Genomic DNA, 21,727 nt, shown 5'->3' on the forward strand with positions numbered 1-21,727 from the left:
GCCTCCATCAGGATACAAATTCAATATAATTTTTTTCTGCATCTACTTCCGAAAAAATATTTCAGCTTGTAGCAGTGTGTGGGACTTGTTCTATTAGTCCATCTATACTGACCTCCATCAGGTTGCAAATTCAATATAATTTTTTTCTGCATCTACCTCTGAAAAAATATTTCAGCTTGTAGCAGTGTGTGGAACTTGTTCTATTAGTCCATGTATACTAACCTCCATCAGGTTGCAAATTCAATATAATTTTTTGTGCATGTAGCTTTGAAAAAATATTTCAGCTTGTAGCAGTTTGTGGGACTTGTTCTATTAGTCCGTCTGTACTGACCTCCATCAGGTTGCAAATTCAATATAATTTTTTTCTGCATCTAGCTCTGAAAAAATAATTAAGCTCGTAGCAGTGTGTGGAACTTGTTCTATTAGTCCATCTATACTAACCTCCATCAGGTTGCAAATTCAATATAAATTTTTTCTGCATCTAGCTCTGAAAAAATATTTCGGCTTGTAGCAGTGTGTGGGACTTGTTCTATTAGTCCATCTATACTAACCTCCATCAGGTTGCAAATTCAATATAATTTTTTTCTGCATCTAGCTCTGAAAAAATATTTCAGCTTGTAGCAGTGTGTGGGACTTGTTCTATTAGTCCATCTATATTGACCTCCATCAGGTTGCAAATTCAATATAATTTTTTTCTGCATCTAGCTCTGAAAAAATATTTCGGCTTCTAGCAGTGTGTGGGACTTGTTCTATTAGTCCATCTATAATAACCTACATCAGGTTGCAAATTCAATATAATTTTTTTCTGCAACTAGCTCTGAAAAAATATTTCAGCTTGTAGCAGTGTGTGGGACTTGTTCTATTAGTACATCTATACTGACCTCCATCAGGTTGCAAATTCAATATAATTTTTTTCTGCATCTAGCTCTGAAAAAAAATTTAAGCTTATAGCGGTGTATGGGACTTGTTCTATTAGTCCATCTATACTGACCTCCATCAGGTTGCAAATTCAATATAATTGTTTTCTGCATCGAGCTCTGAAAAAATATTTCGGCTTGTAGCAGTGTGTGGGACTTGTTCTATTAGTCCACCTATACTAACCCCCATCAGGTTGCAAATTCAAAATATTTTTTTTCTGCATCTAGCTCTGAAAAAATATTTCAGCTTGTAGCAGTGTGTGGGACTTGTTCTATTAGTCCATCTATACTGACCTCCATCAGGTTGCAAATTCAATATAATTTTTTTCTGCATCTAGCTCTGAAAAAATATTTCAGCATGTAGCAGTGTGTGGGACTTGTTCTATTAGTCCATCTATACTGACCTCCATCAGGTTGCAAATTCAATATAATTTTTTTCTGCATCTAGCTCTGAAAAAATATTTCAGCTTGTAGCAGTGTGTGGGACTTGTTCTATTAGTCCATCTATACTGACCTCCATCAGGTTGCAAATTCAATATAATTTTTTTCTGCATCTAGCTCTGTAAAAATATTTCAGCTTGTAGCAGTGTGTGGGACTTTTTCTATTAGTCCATCTATACTGACCTCCATCAGGTTGCAAATTCAATATAATTTTTTTCTGCATCTAGCTCTGAAAAATATTTCATCTTGTAGCAGTGTGTGGAACTTGTTCTATTAGTACATCTATACTGACCTCCATCAAGTTGCAAATTCAATATATTTTTTTTCTGCATCTATCTCTGAAAAAATATTTAGGTTTCTAGCAGTGTGTGGGACTTGTTCTATTAGTCCATCGTTACTAACCTCCATCAGGTTGCAAATTCAATATAATTTTTTTCTGCATGTAGCTTTGAAAAAATATTTCAGCTTGTAGCAGTGTGTGGGACTTGTTCTATTAGTCCATCTGTGCTAACTTCTATCAGGTTGCAAATTCAATATAATTTTTTTCTGCATCGAGCTCTGAAAAATAATTAAGCTTGTAGCAGTGTGTGGGACTTGTCCTACTAGTCCGTCTATACTGACCTCCATCAAGTAGCAAATTCAATATAATTTTTTTCTGCATCTAGCTCTGAAAAAATATTTTGGCTTCTAGCAGTGTGTGGGACTTGTTCTATTAGTCCATCTATACTAACCTCCATCAGGTTGCAAATTCAATATAATTTTTTTCTGCATCTAGCTCTGAAAAAATATTTCAGCTTGTAGCAGTGTGTGGGACTTGTTCTATTAGTCCATCTATACTGACCTCCATCAGGTTGCAAATTCAATATAATTTTTTTCTGCATCTAGCTCTGAAAAAATATTTCAGCTTGTAGCAGTGTGTGGGACTTGTTCTATTAGTACATCTATACTGACCTCCATCAGGTTGCAAATTCAATATAATTTTTTTCTGCATCTAGCTCTGAAAAAATATTTCAGCTTGTAGCAGTGTGTGGGACTTGTTCTATTAGTCCATCTGTACTAACTTCTATCAGGTTGCAAATTCAATATAATTTTTTTCTGCATCGAGCTCTGAAAAATAATTAAGCTTGTAGCAGTGTGTGGGACTTGTCCTACTAGTCCGTCTATACTGACCTCCATCAAGTAGCAAATTCAATATAATTTTTTTCTGCATCTAGCTCTGAAAAAATATTTTGGCTTCTAGCAGTGTGTGTGACTTGTTCTATTAGTCCATCTATACTAACCTCCATCAGGTTGCAAATTCAATATAATTTTTTTCTGCATCTAGCTCTGAAAAAATATTTCAGCTTGTAGCAGTGTGTGGGACTTGTTCTATTAGAACATCTATACAGGCCTCCATCAGGATGCAAATTCAACATAATTTTTTTCTGCATCTACCTCCGAAAAAATATTTCAGCTTGTAGCAGTGTGTGGGACTTGTTCTATTAGTCCATCTATACTGACCTCCATCAGGTTGCAAATTCAATATAATTTTTTCTGCATCTAGCTCTGAAAAAATATTTCAGCTTGTAGCAGTGTGTGATACTTGTTCTATTAGTCCATCTATAGTAACCTCCATCAGGTTGCAAATTCAATATAATTTTTTGTTCATGTAGCTTTGAAAAAATATTTCAGCTTGTAGCAGTGTGTGGGACTTGTTCTATTTGTCCATCTATACTGACCTCCATCAGGTTGCAAATTCAATATAATTTTTTTCTGCATCTAGCTCTGAAAAAATAATTAAGCTTGTAGCAGTGTGTGGGACTTGTTCTATTAATCCATCTATACTGACCTCCATCAGGTTGCAAATTCAATATAATTTTTTTCTGCATCTAGCTCTGAAAAAATATTTCACCTTGTAGCAGTGTGTGGGACTTGTTCTATTAGTCCATCTATACTGACCTCCATCAGGTTGCAAATTCAATATAATTTTTTTCTGCATCTAGCTCTGAAAAAATATTTCATCTTGTAGCAGTGTGTGGAACTTGTTCTATTAGTCCATCTATACTGACCTCCATCAGGTTGCAAATTCAATATAATTTTTTTCTGCATCAAGCTCTGAAAAAATATTTAGGCTTCTAGCAGTGTGTGGGACTTGTTCTATTAGTCCATCTATACTAATCTCCATCAGGTTGCAAATTCAATATAATTTTTTTCTGCATGTAGCTTTGAAAAAATATTTCAGCTTGTAGCAGTGTGTGGGACTTGTTCTATTAGTCCATCTATACTAACCTCCATCAGGTTGCAAATTCAATATAATTTTTTTCTGCATCGAGCTCTGAAAAAATATTTCACCTTGTTGCAGTGTTTGGGACTTGTTCTATTAGTCCATCTATACTGACCTCCATCAGGTTGCAAATTCAAAATAATTATTTTCTGCATCTAGCTCTGAAAAAATATTTCAGCTTGTAGCAGTGTGTGCGACTTGTTCTATTAGTCCATCTATACTGACCTCCATCAGGTTGCAAATTCAATATAGTTTTTTTCTGCATCTCGCTCTGAAAAAATAGTTCGGCTTGTAGCAGTGTGTGGGACTTGTTCTATTAGTCCATCTATACTAACCTCCATCAGGTTGCAAATTCAATATAATTTTTTTCTGCATCGAGCTCTGAAAAAATATTTCAGCTTGTAGCAGTGTGTGGGACTTTTTCTATTAGTCCATCTATACTGACCTCCATCAAGTTGCAAATTCAATATAATTTTTTTCTGCATCTAGCTCTGAAAAAATATTTTGGCTTCTAGCAGTGTGTGGGACTTGTTCTATTAGTACATCTATACTAACCTCCATCAGGTTGCAAATTCAATATAATTTTTTTCTGCATCTAGCTCTGAAAAAATATTTCAGCTTGTAGCAGTGTGTGGGACTTGTTCTATTAGAACATCTATACTGGCCTCCATCAGGATGCAAATTCAATATAATTTTTTTCTGCATCTACCACCGAAAAAATATTTCAGCTTGTAGCAGTGTGTGGGACTTGTTCTATTAGTCCATCTATACTGACCTCCATCAGGTTGCAAATTCAATATAATTTTTTTCTGCATCTAGCTCTGAAAAAATATTTCAGCTTGTAGCAGTGTGTGGGACTTGTTCTATTAGTCCATCTATACTAACCTCCATCAGGTTGCAAATTCAATATAATTTTTTGTGCATGTAGCTTTGAAAAAATATTTCAGCTTGTAGCAGTTTGTGGGACTTGTTCTATTAGTCCGTCTGTACTGACCTCCATCAGGTTGCAAATTCAATATAATTTTTTTCTGCATCTAGCTCTGAAAAAATAATTAAGCTTGTAGCAGTGTGTGGAACTTGTTCTATTAGTCCATCTATACTGACCTCTATCACGTTGCAAATTCAATATAATTTTTTTCTGCATCTAGCTCTGAAAAAATATTTCAGCTTGTAGCAGTGTGTGGGACTTGTTCTATTAGTCCATCTTTACTGACCTCCATCAGGTTGCAAATTCAATATAATTTTTTTCTGCATCTAGCTCTGAAAAAATATTTCAGCTTGTAGCAGTGTGTGGGACTTGTTCTATTAGTCCATCTATACTGACCTCCATCAGGTTGCAAATTCAATATAATTTTTTTCTGCATCGAGCTCTGAAAAAATATTTAGACTTCTAGCAGTGTGTGGGACTTGTTCTATTGGTCCATCTATACTAATCTCCATCAGGTTGCAAATTCAATATAATTTTTCTGCATGTAGCTTTGAAAAAATATTTCAGCTTGTAGCAGTGTGTGGGACTTGTTCTATTAGTCCATCTATACTGACATCCATCAGGTTGCAAATTCAATATAATTTTTGTCTGCATCTAGCTCTGAAAAAATATTTCAGCTTGTAGCAGTGTGTGGGACTTGTTCTATTAGTCCATCTATATTGACCTCCATCAGGTTGCAAATTCAATATAATTTTTTTCTGCATCTAGCTCTGAAAAAATATTTCAGTTTGTAGCAGTGTGTGGGACTTGTTCTATTAGAACATCTATACTGGCCTCCATCAGGATGCAAATTCAACATAATTTTTTTCTGCATCTACCTCCGAAAAAATATTTCAGCTTGTAGCAGTGTGTGGGACTTGTTCTATTAGTCCATCTATACTGACCTAAATCAGGTTGCAAATTCAATATAATTTTTTTCTGCATCTAGCTCTGAAAAAATATTTCAGCTTGTAGCAGTGTGTGATACTTGTTCTATTAGTCCATCTATACTAACCTCCATCAGGTTGCAAATTCAATATAATTTTTTTGTGCCTGTAGCTTTGAAAATATATTTCAGCTTGTAGCAGTGTGTGGGACTTGTTCTATTAGTCCATCTATACTGACCTCCATCAGGTTGCAAATTCAATATAATTTTTTTCTGCATCTAGCTCTGAAAAAATATTTCATCTTGTAGCAGTGTGTGGGACTTGTTCTATTAGTCCATCTATACTGACCTCCATCAGGTTGCAAATTCAATATAATTTTTTTCTGCATCAAGCTCTGAAAAAATATCTAGGCTTCTAGCAGTGTGTGGGACTTGTTCTATTAGTCCATCTATACTAATCTCCATCAGGTTGCAAATTCAATATAATTTTTTTCTGCATGTAGCTTTGAAAAAATATTTCAGCTTGTAGCAATGTGTGGGACTTGTTCTATTAGTCCATCTATACTAACCTCCATCAGGTTGCAAATTCAATATAATTTTTTTCTGCATCGAGCTCTTAAAAAATATTTCAGCTTGTAGCAGTGTGTGGGACTTTTTCTATTAGTCCATCTATACTGACCTCCATCAAGTTGCAAATTCAATATAATTTTTTTCTGCATCTAGCTCTGAAAAAATATTTCGGCTTCTAGCAGTGTGTGGGACTTGTTCTATTAGTCCATCTATACTAACCTGCATCAGGTTGCAAATTCAATATAATTTTTTTCTGCATCTAGCTCTGAAAAAATATTTCAGCTTGTAGCAGTGTTTGGGACTTGTTCTATTAGAACATCTATACTGGCCTCCATCAGGATGCAAATTCAATATAATTTTTTTCTGCATCTACCTCCGAAAAAATATTTCAACTTGTAGCAGTGTGTGGGACTTGTTCTATTAGTCCATCTATACTGACCTCCATCAGGTTGCAAATTGAATATAATTTTTTTCTGCATCTAGCTCTGAAAAAATATTTCAGCTTGTAGCAGTGTGTGGGACTTGTTCTATTAGTCCATCTATACTAACCTCCATCAGGTTGCAAATTCAATATAATTTTTTGTGCATGTAGCTTTGAAAAAATATTTCAGCTTGTAACAGTGTGTGGGACTTGTTCTATTAGTCCATCTGTACTGACCTCCATCAGGTTGCAAATTCAATATAATTTTTTTCTGCATCTAGCTCTGAAAAAATAATTAAGCTTGTAGCAGTGTGTGGGACTTGTTCTATTAGTCCATCTATACTGACCTCCATCAGGTTGCAAATTCAATATAATTTTTTTCTGCATCTAGCTCTGAAAAAATATTTCAGCTTGTAACAGTGTGTGGGACTTGTTCTATTAGTCCATCTATACTGACCTCCATCAGGTTGCAAATTCAATATAATTTTTTTCTGCATCGAGCTCTGAAAAAATATTTAGACTTCTAGCAGTGTGTGGGACTTGTTCTATTAGTCCAACTATACTAATCTCCATCAGGTTGCAAATTCAATATAATTTTTTCTGCATGTAGCTTTGAAAAAATATTTCAGCTTGTAGCAGAGTGTGGGACTTGTTCTATTAGTCCATCTATACTGACATCCATCAGGTTGCAAATTCAATATAATTTTTTTCTGCATCTAGCTCTGAAAAAATATTTCGGCTTGTAGCAATGTGTGGGACTTGTTCTATTAGTCCATCTATACTAACCTCCATAAGGTTGCAAATTCAATTTAATTTTTTTCTGCATCTAGCTCTGAAAAAATATTTCAGCTTGTAGCAGTGTGTGGGACTTGTTCTATTAGTCCATCTATACTGACCTCCATCAGGTTGCAAATTCAATATAATTTTTTTCTGCATCAAGCTCTGAAAAAATATTTAGGCTTCTAGCAGTGTGTGGGTCTTGTTCTATTAGTCCATCTATACTAATCTCCATCAGGTTGCAAATTCAATATAATTTTTTTCTGCATGTAGCTTTGAAAAAATATTTCAGCTTGTAGCAGTGTGTGGGACTTGTTCTATTAGTCCATCTATACTAACCTCCATCAGGTTGCAAATTCAATATAATTTTTTTCTGCATCTAGCTCTGAAAAAATATTTCAGCTTGTTGCAGTGTGTGGGACTTGTTCTATTAGTCCATCTATACTGACCTCCATCAGGTTGCAAATTCAAAATAATTATTTTCTGCATCTAGCTCTGAAAAAATATTTCAGCTTGTAGCAGTGTGTGGGACTTGTTCTATTAGTCCATCTATACTGACCTCCATCAGGTTGCAAATTCAATATAATTTTTTTCTGCATCTAGCTCTGAAAAAATAGTTCGGCTTGTAGCAGTGTTTGGGACTTGTTCTATTAGTCCATCTATACTAACCTCCATCAGGTTGCAAATTCAATATAATTTTTTTCTGCATCGAGCTCTTAAAAAATATTTCAGCTTGTAGCAGTGTGTGGGACTTTTTCTATTAGTCCATCTATACTGACCTCCATCAAGTTGCAAATTCAATATAATTTTTTTCTGCATCTAGCTCTGAAAAAATATTTCAGCTTCTAGCAGTGTGTGGGACTTGTTCTATTAGTCCATCTATACTAACCTCCATCAGGTTGCAAATTCAATATAATTTTTTTCTGCATCTAGCTCTGAAAAAATATTTCGGCTTCTAGCAGTGTGTGGGACTTGTTCTATTAGAACATCTATACTGGCCTCCATCAGGATGCAAATTCAATATAATTTTTTTCTGCATCTACCTCCGAAAAAATATTTCAACTTGTAGCAGTGTGTGGGACTTGTTCTATTAGTCCATCTATACTGACCTCCATCAGGTTGCAAATTCAATATAATTTTTTTCTGCATCTAGCTCTGAAAAAATATTTCAGCTTGTAACAGTGTGTGGGACTTGTTCTATTAGTCCATCTATACTGACCTCCATCAGGTTGCAAATTCAATATAATTTTTTTCTGCATCTAGCTCTGAAAAAATATTTCAGCTTGTAGCAGTGTGTGGGACTTGTTCTATTAGTCCATCTATACTGACCTCCATCAGGTTGCAAATTCAATATAATTTTTTTCTGCATCGAGCTCTGAAAAAATATTTAGACTTCTAGCAGTGTGTGGGACTTGTTCTATTAGTCCATCTATACTAATCTCCATCAGGTTGCAAATTCAATATAATTTTTTCTGCATGTAGCTTTGAAAAAATATTTCAGCTTGTAGCAGTGTGTGGGACTTGTTCTATTAGTCCATCTATACTGACATCCATCAGGTTGCAAATTCAATATAATTTTTTTCTGCATCTAGCTCTGAAAAAATATTTCGGCTTGTAGCAGTGTGTGGGACTTGTTCTATTAGTCCATCTATGCTAACCTCCATAAGGTTGCAAATTCAATATAATTTTTTTCTGCATCTAGCTCTGAAAAAATATTTCAGCTTGTAGCAGTGTGTGGGACTTGTTCTATTAGTCCATCTATACTGACCTCCATCAGGTTGCAAATTCAATATAATTTTTTTCTGCATCTAGCTCTGAAAAAATATTTTGGCTTGTATCAGTGTGTGGGACTTGTTCTATTAGTCCATCTATACTAACCTCCATTAGGTTGCAAATTCAATATAATTTTTTTCTGCATCTAGCTCTGAAAAAATATTTCAGCTTGCTGCAGTGTTTGGGACTTGTTCTATTAGTCCATGTATACTGACCTCCATCAGGTTGCAAATTCAAAATAATTATTTTCTGCATCTAGCTCTGAAAAAATATTTCAGCTTGTATCAGTGTGTGGGACTTGTTCTATTAGTCCATCTATACTGACCTCCATCAGGTTGCAAATTCAATATAATTTTTTTCTGCATATAGCTCTGAAAAAATATTTCGGCTTGTAGCAGTGTGTGGGACTTGTTCCATTAGTCCATCTATACTAACCTCCATCAGGTTGCAAATTCAATATAATTTTTTTCTGCATCAAGCTCTGAAAAAATATTTAGGCTTCTAGCAGTGTGTGGGTCTTGTTCTATTAGTCCATCTATACTAATCTCCATCAGGTTGCAAATTCAATATAATTTTTTTCTGCATGTAGCTTTGAAAAAATATTTCAGCTTGTAGCAGTGTGTGGGACTTGTTCTATTAGTCCATCTATACTAACCTCCATCAGGTTGCAAATTCAATATAATTTTTTTCTGCATCTAGCTCTGAAAAAATATTTCAGCTTGTTGCAGTGTGTGGGACTTGTTCTATTAGTCCATCTATACTGACCTCCATCAGGTTGCAAATTCAAAATAATTATTTTCTGCATCTAGCTCTGAAAAAATATTTCAGCTTGTAGCAGTGTGTGGGACTTGTTCTATTAGTCCATCTATACTGACCTCCATCAGGTTGCAAATTCAATATAATTTTTTTCTGCATCTAGCTCTGAAAAAATAGTTCGGCTTGCAGCAGTGTTTGGGACTTGTTCTATTAGTCCATCTATACTAACCTCCATCAGGTTGCAAATTCAATATAATTTTTTTCTGCATCGAGCTCTTAAAAAATATTTCAGCTTGTAGCAGTGTGTGGGACTTTTTCTATTAGTCCATCTATACTGACCTCCATCAAGTTGCAAATTCAATATAATTTTTTTCTGCATCTAGCTCTGAAAAAATATTTCGGCTTCTAGCAGTGTGTGGGACTTGTTCTATTAGAACATCTATACTGGCCTCCATCAGGATGCAAATTCAATATAATTTTTTTCTGCATCTACCTCCGAAAAAATATTTCAACTTGTAGCAGTGTGTGGGACTTGTTCTATTAGTCCATCTATACTGACCTCCATCAGGTTGCAAATTCAATATAATTTTTTTCTGCATCTAGCTCTGAAAAAATATTTCAGCTTGTAACAGTGTGTGGGACTTGTTCTATTAGTCCATCTATACTGACCTCCATCAGGTTGCAAATTCAATATAATTTTTTTCTGCATCTAGCTCTGAAAAAATATTTCAGCTTGTAGCAGTGTGTGGGACTTGTTCTATTAGTCCATCTATACTGACCTCCATCAGGTTGCAAATTCAATATAATTTTTCAAAAAATATTTCAGCTTGTAGCAGTGTGTGGGACTTGTTCTATTAGTCCATCTATACTAACCTCCATCAGGTTGCAAATTCAATATAATTTTTTTCTGCATCTAGCTCTGAAAAAATATTTCAGCTTGTTGCAGTGTGTGGGACTTGTTCTATTAGTCCATCTATACTGACCTCCATCAGGTTGCAAATTCAAAATAATTATTTTCTGCATCTAGCTCTGAAAAAATATTTCAGCTTGTAGCAGTGTGTGGGACTTGTTCTATTAGTCCATCTATACTGACCTCCATCAGGTTGCAAATTCAATATAATTTTTTTCTGCATCGAGCTCTTAAAAAATATTTCAGCTTGTAGCAGTGTGTGGGACTTTTTCTATTAGTCCATCTATACTGACCTCCATCAAGTTGCAAATTCAATATAATTTTTTTCTGCATCTAGCTCTGAAAAAATATTTCGGCTTCTAGCAGTGTGTGGGACTTGTTCTATTAGTCCATCTATACTAACCTCCATCAGGTTGCAAATTCAATATAATTTTTTTCTGCATCTAGCTCTGAAAAAATATTTCAGCTTGTAGCAGTGTGTGGGACTTGTTCTATTAGAACATCTATACTGGCCTCCATCAGGATGCAAATTCAATATAATTTTTTTCTGCATCTACCTCCGAAAAAATATTTCAACTTGTAGCAGTGTGTGGGACTTGTTCTATTAGTCTATCTATACTGACCTCCATCAGGTTGCAAATTCAATATAATTTTTTTCTGCATCTAGCTCTGAAAAAATATTTCAGCTTGTAGCAGTGTGTGGGACTTGTTCTATTAGTCCATCTATACTAACCTCCATCAGGTTGCAAATTCAATATAATTTTTTTGTGCATGTAGCTTTGAAAAAATATTTCAGCTTGTAGCAGTGTGTGGGACTTGATCTATTAGTCCATCTGTACTGACCTCCATCAGGTTGCAAATTCAATATAATTTTTTTCTGCGTCTAGCTCTGAAAAAATAATTAAGCTTGTAGCAGTGTGTGGGACTTGTTCTATTAGTCCATCTATACTGACCTCCATCAGGTTGCAAATTCAATATAATTTTTTTCTGCATCTAGCTCTGAAAAAATATTTCAGCTTGTAACAGTGTGTGGGACTTGTTCTATTAGTCCATCTATACTAACCTCCATCAGGTTGCAAATTCAATATAATTTTTTTCTGCATCTAGCTCTGAAAAAATATTTCAGCTTGTAGCAGTGTGTGGGACTTGTTCTATTAGAACATCTATACTGGCCTCCATCAGGATGCAAATTCAATATAATTTTTTTCTGCATCTACCTCCGAAAAAATATTTCAACTTGTAGCAGTGTGTGGGACTTGTTCTATTAGTCCATCTATACTGACCTCCATCAGGTTGCAAATTCAATATAATTTTTTTCTGCATCTAGCTCTGAAAAAATATTTCAGCTTGTAACAGTGTGTGGGACTTGTTCTATTAGTCCATCTATACTGACCTCCATCAGGTTGCAAATTCAATATAATTTTTTTCTGCATCTAGCTCTGAAAAAATATTTCAGCTTGTAGCAGTGTGTGGGACTTGTTCTATTAGTCCATCTATACTGACCTCCATCAGGTTGCAAATTCAATATAATTTTTTTCTGCATCGAGCTCTGAAAAAATATTTAGACTTCTAGCAGTGTGTGGGACTTGTTCTATTAGTCCATCTATACTAATCTCCATCAGGTTGCAAATTCAATATAATTTTTTCTGCATGTAGCTTTGAAAAAATATTTCAGCTTGTAGCAGTGTGTGGGACTTGTTCTATTAGTCCATCTATACTGACATCCATCAGGTTGCAAATTCAATATAATTTTTTTCTGCATCAAGCTCTGAAAAAATATTTCGGCTTGTAGCAGTGTGTGGGACTTGTTCTATTAGTCCATCTATACTAACCTCCATAAGGTTGCAAATTCAATATAATTTTTTTCTGCATCTAGCTCTGAAAAAATATTTCAGCTTGTAGCAGTGTGTGGGACTTGTTCTATTAGTCCATCTATACTGACCTCCATCAGGTTGCAAATTCAATATAATTTTTTTCTGCATCTAGCTCTGAAAAAATATTTTGGCTTGTATCAGTGTGTGGGACTTGTTCTATTAGTCCATCTATACTAACCTCCATCAGGTTGCAAATTCAATATAATTTTTTTCTGCATCTAGCTCTGAAAAAATATTTCAGCTTGCTGCAGTGTTTGGGACTTGTTCTATTAGTCCATGTATACTGACCTCCATCAGGTTGCAAATTCAAAATAATTATTTTCTGCATCTAGCTCTGAAAAAATATTTCAGCTTGTAGCAGTGTGTGGGACTTGTTCTATTAGTCCATCTATACTGACCTCCATCAGGTTGCAAATTCAATATAATTTTTTTCTGCATATAGCTCTGAAAAAATATTTCGGCTTGTAGCAGTGTGTGGGACTTGTTCCATTAGTCCATCTATACTAACCTCCATCAGGTTGCAAATTCAATATAATTTTTTTCTGCATCAAGCTCTGAAAAAATATTTAGGCTTCTAGCAGTGTGTGGGTCTTGTTCTATTAGTCCATCTATACTAATCTCCATCAGGTTGCAAATTCAATATAATTTTTTTCTGCATGTAGCTTTGAAAAAATATTTCAGCTTGTAGCAGTGTGTGGGACTTGTTCTATTAGTCCATCTATACTAACCTCCATCAGGTTGCAAATTCAATATAATTTTTTTCTGCATCTAGCTCTGAAAAAATATTTCAGCTTGTTGCAGTGTGTGGGACTTGTTCTATTAGTCCATCTATACTGACCTTCCTCAGGTTGCAAATTCAAAATAATTATTTTCTGCATCTAGCTCTGAAAAAATATTTCAGCTTGTAGCAGTGTGTGGGACTTGTTCTATTAGTCCATCTATACTGACCTCCATCAGGTTGCAAATTCAATATAATTTTTTTCTGCATCTAGCTCTGAAAAAATAGTTCGGCTTGTAGCAGTGTTTGGGATTTGTTCTATTAGTCCATCTATACTAACCTCCATCAGGTTGCAAATTCAATATAATTTTTTTCTGCATCGAGCTCTTAAAAAATATTTCAGCTTGTAGCAGTGTGTGGGACTTTTTCTATTAGTCCATCTATACTGACCTCCATCAAGTTGCAAATTCAATATAATTTTTTTCTGCATCTAGCTCTGAAAAAATATTTCGGCTTCTAGCAGTGTGTGGGACTTGTTCTATTAGTCCATCTATACTAACCTCCATCAGGTTGCAAATTCAATATAATTTTTTTCTGCATCTAGCTCTGAAAAAATATTTCAGCTTGTAGCAGTGTGTGGGACTTGTTCTATTAGAACATCTATACTGGCCTCCATCAGGATGCAAATTCAATATAATTTTTTTCTGCATCTACCTCCGAAAAAATAATTCAACTTGTAGCAGTGTGTGGGACTTGTTCTATTAGTCCATCTATACTGACCTCCATCAGGTTGCAAATTCAATATAATTTTTTTCTGCATCTAGCTCTGAAAAAATATTTCAGCTTGTAGCAGTGTGTGGGACTTGTTCTATTAGTCCATCTATACTAACCTCCATAAGGTTGCAAATTCAATATAATTTTTTTCTGCATCTAGCTCTGAAAAAATATTTCAGCTTGTAGCAGTGTGTGGGACTTGTTCTATTAGTCCATCTATACTGACCTCCATCAGGTTGCAAATTCAATATAATTTTTTTCTCCATCTAGCTCTGAAAAAATATTTTGGCTTGTATCAGTGTGTGGGACTTGTTCTATTAGTCCATCTATACTAACCTCCATCAGGTTGCAAATTCAATATAATTTTTTTCTGCATCTAGCTCTGAAAAAATATTTCAGCTTGCTGCAGTGTGTGGGACTTGTTCTATTAGTCCATCTATACTGACCTCCATCAGGTTGCAAATTCAAAATAATTATTTTCTGCATCTAGCTCTGAAAAAATATTTCAGCTTGTAGCAGTGTGTGGGACTTGTTCTATTAGTCCATCTATACTGACCTCCATCAGGTTGCAAATTCAATATAATTTTTTTCTGCATCTAGCTCTGAAAAAATATTTCGGCTTGTAGCAGTGTGTGGGACTTGTTCCATTAGTCCATCTATACTAACCTCCATCAGGTTGCAAATTCAATATAATTTTTTTCTGCATCTAGCTCTGAAAAAATATTTAGGTTTCTAGCAGTGTGTGGGACTTGTTCTATTAGTCCATCTATACTGACCTCCATCAGGTTGCAAATTCAATATAATTTTTTCTGCATCTAGCTCTGAAAAAGGATTTCGGCTTCTAGCAGTGTGTGGGACTTGTTCTATTAGTCCATCTATACTAACCTCCATCAGGTTGCAAATTCAATATAATTTTTTTCTGCATCTAGCTCTGAAAAAATATTTCAGCTTGTAGCAGTGTGTGGGACTTGTTCGATTAGTCCATCTATACTAACCTCCATCAGGTTGCAAATTCAATATAATTTTTTTCTGCATCTTGCTCTGAAAAAATATTTCAGCTTGTAGCAGTGTGTGGGACTTGTTCTGTTAGTACATCTATACTGACCTCCATCAGGTTGCAAATTCAATATAATTTTTTTCTGCATCTAGCTCTGAAAAAAAATTTCAGCTTGTAGCGGTGTTTGGGACTTGTTCTATTAGTCCATCTATACTGACCTCCATCAGGTTGCAAATTCAATATAATTGTTTTCTGCATCGAGCTCTGGAAAAATATTTCAGCTTGTAGCAGTGTGTGGGACTTGTTCTATTAGTCCACCTATACTAACCCCCATCAGGTTGCAAATTCAAAATATTGTTTTTCTGCATCTAGCTCTGAAAAAATATTTCAGCTTGTAGCAGTGTGTGGGACTTTTTCTATTAGTCCATCTATACTGACCTACATCAGGTTGCAAATTCAATATAATTTTTTTCTGCATCGAGCTCTGAAAAAATATTTAGGCTTCTAGCAGTGTGTGGGACTTGTTCTATTAGTACATCTATACTGACCTCCATGAGGTTGCAAATTCAATATAATTGTTTTCTGCATCGAGCTCTGAAAACATATTTCGGCTTGTAGCAGTGTGTGGGACTTGTTCTATTAGGCCACCTATACTAACCCCCATCAGGTTGCAAATTCAAAATATTTTTTTTCTGCATCTAGCTCTGAAAAAATATTTCAGCTTGTAGCAGTGTGTGGGACTTGTTCTATTAGTCCATCTATACTGACCTCCATCAGGTTGCAAATTCAATATAATTTTTTTCTGCATCTAGCTCTGAAAAAGTATTTCGGCTTCTAGCAGTGTGTGGGACTTGTTCTATTAGTCCATCTATACTAACCTCCATCAGGTTGCAAATTCAATATAATTTTTTTCTGCATCTACCTCTGAAAAAATATTTCAGATTGTAACAGTGTGTGGGACTTGTTCTATTAGTACATCTATACTGACCTCCATCAGGTTGCAAATTCAATATAATTTTTTTCTGCATCTAGCTCTGAAAAAATATTTCAGCTTGTAGCAGTGTGTGGGACTTGTTCTATTAGTCCATCTATACTGACCTCCATCAGGTTGCAAATTCAATATAATTTTTTTCTGCATCGTGCTCTGAAAAAATATTTAGGCTTGTAGCAGTGTGTGGGACTTGTTCTATTAGTCCATCTATACTGACCTCCATCAGGTTGCAAATTCAATATAATGTTTTTCTGCATCTAGCTCTGAAAAAATATTTCAGCTTGTAGCAGTGTGTGGGACTTTTTCTATTAGTCCATCTATACTGACCTCCATCAGGTTGCAAATTCAATATAATTTTTTTCTGCATCGAGCTCTGAAAAAATATTTAGGCTTCTAGCAGTGTGTGGGACTTGTTCTATTAGTACATCTATACTAACCTCCATCAAGTTGCAAATTCAAAATATTTTTTTTCTGCATCTAGCTCTGAAAAAATATTTAGGTTTCTAGCAGTGTGTGGGACTTGTTCTAATAGTCCATCCATACTAACCTCCATCAGGTTGCAAATTCAATATAATTTTTTTCTGCATGTAGCTTTGAAAAAATATTTCAGCTTGTAGCAGTGTGTGGGACTTGTTCTATTAGTCCATCTATACTAACTTCTATCAGGTTGCAAATTCAATATAATTTTTTTCTGCATCTAGCTCTGAAAAAATATTTCAGCTTGTAGCAGTGTGTGGGACTTGTTCTATTAGTCCATCTATATTGACCTTCATCAGGTTGCAAATTCAATATAATTTTTTTCTGCATCTAGCTCTGAAAAAATATTTCGGCTTCTAACAGTGTGTGGGACTTGTTCTATTAGTCCATCTATACTAACCTCCATCAGGTTGCTATTTAAATATAATTTTTTTCTGCATCTTGCTCTGAAAAAATATTTCAGCTTGTAGCAGTGTGTGGGACTTGTTCTATTAGTCCATCTATACTGACCTCCATCAGGTTGCAAATTCAATATAATTGTTTTCTGCATCGAGCTCTGAAAAAATATTTCGGCTTGTAGCAGTGTGTGGGACTTGTTCTATTAGTCCACCTATACTAACCCCCATCAGGTTGCAAATTAAAAATATTTTTTTTCTGCATCTAGCTCTGAAAAAATATTACAGCTTGTAGCAGTGTGTGGGACTTGTTCTATTAGTCCATCTATACTGACCTCCATCAGGTTGCAAATTCAATATAATTTTTTTCTGCATCTAGCTCTGAAAAAGTATTTCGGCTTCTAGCAGTGTTTGGGACTTGTTCTATTAGTCCATCTATACTAACCTCCATCAGGTTGCAAATTCAATATAATTTTTTTCTGCATCTACCTCTGAAGAAATATTTCAGATTGTAACAGAGTGTGGGACTTGTTCTATTAATACATATATACTGACCTCCATCAGGTTGCAAATTCAATATAATGTTTTTCTGCATCTAGCTCTGAAAAAATATTTCAGCTTGTAGCAGTGTGTGGGACTTTTTCTATTAGTCCATCTATACTGACCTCCATCAGGTTGCAAATTCAATATAATTTTTTTCTGCATCGAGCTCTGAAAAAATATTTAGGCTTCTAGCAGTGTGTGGGACTTGTTCTATTAGTACATCTATACTAACCTCCATCAAGTTGCAAATTCAAAATATTTTTTTTCTGCATCTAGCTCTGAAAAAATATTTAGGTTTCTAGCAGTGTGTGGGACTTGTTCTATTAGTCCATCCATACTAACCTCCATCAGGTTGCAAATTCAATATAATTTTTTTCTGCATGTAGCTTTGAAAAAATATTTCAGCTTGTAGCAGTGTGTGGGACTTGTTCTATTAGTCCATCTATACTAACTTCTATCAGGTTGCAAATTCAATATAATTTTTTTCTGCATCTAGCTCTGAAAAAATATTTCAGCTTGTAACAGTGTGTGGGACTTGTTCTATTAGTCCATCTATACTGACCTCCATCAGGTTGCAAATTCAATATAATTTTTTTCTGCATCTAGCTCTGAAAAAATATTTCAGCTTGTAGCAGTGTGTGGGACTTGTTCTATTAGTCCATCTATACTGACCTCCATCAGGTTGCAAATTCAATATAATTTTTTTCTGCATCGAGCTCTGAAAAAATATTTAGACTTCTAGCAGTGTGTGGGACTTGTTCTATTAGTCCATCTATACTAATCTCCATCAGGTTGCAAATTCAATATAATTTTTTCTGCATGTAGCTTTGAAAAAATATTTCAGCTTGTAGCAGTGTGTGGGACTTGTTCTATTAGTCCATCTATACTGACATCCATCAGGTTGCAAATTCAATATAATTTTTTTCTGCATCAAGCTCTGAAAAAATATTTCGGCTTGTAGCAGTGTGTGGGACTTGTTCTATTAGTCCATCTATACTAACCTCCATAAGGTTGCAAATTCAATATAATTTTTTTCTGCATCTAGCTCTGAAAAAATATTTCAGCTTGTAGCAGTGTGTGGGACTTGTTCTATTAGTCCATCTATACTGACCTCCATCAGGTTGCAAATTCAATATAATTTTTTTCTGCATCTAGCTCTGAAAAAATATTTTGGCTTGTATCAGTGTGTGGGACTTGTTCTATTAGTCCATCTATACTAACCTCCATCAGGTTGCAAATTCAATATAATTTTTTTCTGCATCTAGCTCTGAAAAAATATTTCAGCTTGCTGCAGTGTTTGGGACTTGTTCTATTAGTCCATGTATACTGACCTCCATCAGGTTGCAAATTCAAAATAATTATTTTCTGCATCTAGCTCTGAAAAAATATTTCAGCTTGTAGCAGTGTGTGGGACTTGTTCTATTAGTCCATCTATACTGACCTCCATCAGGTTGCAAATTCAATATAATTTTTTTCTGCATATAGCTCTGAAAAAATATTTCGGCTTGTAGCAGTGTGTGGGACTTGTTCCATTAGTCCATCTATACTAACCTCCATCAGGTTGCAAATTCAATATAATTTTTTTCTGCATCAAGCTCTGAAAAAATATTTAGGCTTCTAGCAGTGTGTGGGTCTTGTTCTATTAGTCCATCTATACTAATCTCCATCAGGTTGCAAATTCAATATAATTTTTTTCTGCATGTAGCTTTGAAAAAATATTTCAGCTTGTAGCAGTGTGTGGGACTTGTTCTATTAGTCCATCTATACTAACCTCCATCAGGTTGCAAATTCAATATAATTTTTTTCTGCATCTAGCTCTGAAAAAATATTTCAGCTTGTTGCAGTGTGTGGGACTTGTTCTATTAGTCCATCTATACTGACCTCCATCAGGTTGCAAATTCAAAATAATTATTTTCTGCATCTAGCTCTGAAAAAATATTTCAGCTTGTAGCAGTGTGTGGGACTTGTTCTATTAGTCCATCTATACTGACCTCCATCAGGTTGCAAATTCAATATAATTTTTTTCTGCATCTAGCTCTGAAAAAATAGTTCGGCTTGTAGCAGTGTTTGGGATTTGTTCTATTAGTCCATCTATACTAACCTCCATCAGGTTGCAAATTCAATATAATTTTTTTCTGCATCGAGCTCTTAAAAAATATTTCAGCTTGTAGCAGTGTGTGGGACTTTTTCTATTAGTCCATCTATACTGACCTCCATCAAGTTGCAAATTCAATATAATTTTTTTCTGCATCTAGCTCTGAAAAAATATTTCGGCTTCTAGCAGTGTGTGGGACTTGTTCTATTAGTCCATCTATACTAACCTCCATCAGGTTGCAAATTCAATATAATTTTTTTCTGCATCTAGCTCTGAAAAAATATTTCAGCTTGTAGCAGTGTGTGGGACTTGTTCTATTAGAACATCTATACTGGCCTCCATCAGGATGCAAATTCAATATAATTTTTTTCTGCATCTACCTCCGAAAAAATAATTCAACTTGTAGCAGTGTGTGGGACTTGTTCTATTAGTCCATCTATACTGACCTCCATCAGGTTGCAAATTCAATATAATTTTTTTCTGCATCTAGCTCTGAAAAAATATTTCAGCTTGTAGCAGTGTGTGGGACTTGTTCTATTAGTCCATCTATACTAACCTCCATAAGGTTGCAAATTCAATATAATTTTTTTCTGCATCTAGCTCTGAAAAAATATTTCAGCTTGTAGCAGTGTGTGGGACTTGTTCTATTAGTCCATCTATACTGACCTCCATCAGGTTGCAAATTCAATATAATTTTTTTCTCCATCTAGCTCTGAAAAAATATTTTGGCTTGTATCAGTGTGTGGGACTTGTTCTATTAGTCCATCTATACTAACCTCCATCAGGTTGCAAATTCAATATAATTTTTTTCTGCATCTAGCTCTGAAAAAATATTTCAGCTTGCTGCAGTGTGTGGGACTTGTTCTATTAGTCCATCTATACTGACCTCCATCAGGTTGCAAATTCAAAATAATTATTTTCTGCATCTAGCTCTGAAAAAATATTTCAGCTTGTAGCAGTGTGTGGGACTTGTTCTATTAGTCCATCTATACTGACCTCCATCAGGTTGCAAATTCAATATAATTTTTTTCTGCATCTAGCTCTGAAAAAATATTTCGGCTTGTAGCAGTGTGTGGGACTTGTTCCATTAGTACATCTATACTAACCTCCATCAGGTTGCAAATTCAATATAATTTTTTTCTGCATCTAGCTCTGAAAAAATATTTAGGTTTCTAGCAGTGTGTGGGACTTGTTCTATTAGTCCATCTATACTGACCTCCATCAGGTTGCAAATTCAATATAATTTTTTCTGCATCTAGCTCTGAAAAAGGATTTCGGCTTCTAGCAGTGTGTGGGACTTGTTCTATTAGTCCATCTATACTAACCTCCATCAGGTTGCAAATTCAATATAATTTTTTTCTGCATCTAGCTCTGAAAAAATATTTCAGCTTGTAGCAGTGTGTGGGACTTGTTCGATTAGTCCATCTATACTAACCTCCATCAGGTTGCAAATTCAATATAATTTTTTTCTGCATCTTGCTCTGAAAAAATATTTCAGCTTGTAGCAGTGTGTGGGACTTGTTCTGTTAGTACATCTATACTGACCTCCATCAGGTTGCAAATTCAATATAATTTTTTTCTGCATCTAGCTCTGAAAAAAAATTTCAGCTTGTAGCGGTGTTTGGGACTTGTTCTATTAGTCCATCTATACTGACCTCCATCAGGTTGCAAATTCAATATAATTGTTTTCTGCATCGAGCTCTGGAAAAATATTTCAGCTTGTAGCAGTGTGTGGGACTTGTTCTATTAGTCCACCTATACTAACCCCCATCAGGTTGCAAATTCAAAATATTGTTTTTCTGCATCTAGCTCTGAAAAAATATTTCAGCTTGTAGCAGTGTGTGGGACTTTTTCTATTAGTCCATCTATACTGACCTACATCAGGTTGCAAATTCAATATAATTTTTTTCTGCATCGAGCTCTGAAAAAATATTTAGGCTTCTAGCAGTGTGTGGGACTTGTTCTATTAGTACATCTATACTGACCTCCATGAGGTTGCAAATTCAATATAATTGTTTTCTGCATCGAGCTCTGAAAACATATTTCGGCTTGTAGCAGTGTGTGGGACTTGTTCTATTAGGCCACCTATACTAACCCCCATCAGGTTGCAAATTCAAAATATTTTTTTTCTGCATCTAGCTCTGAAAAAATATTTCAGCTTGTAGCAGTGTGTGGGACTTGT

The sequence above is a fragment of the Phyllobates terribilis genome, unplaced genomic scaffold (assembly GCF_046119375.1).
Source record: "Phyllobates terribilis strain yellow unplaced genomic scaffold, ASM4611937v1 Scaffold_6__1_contigs__length_29720123, whole genome shotgun sequence".
In the NCBI taxonomy this organism is placed as follows: Eukaryota; Metazoa; Chordata; class Amphibia; order Anura; family Dendrobatidae; genus Phyllobates; species Phyllobates terribilis.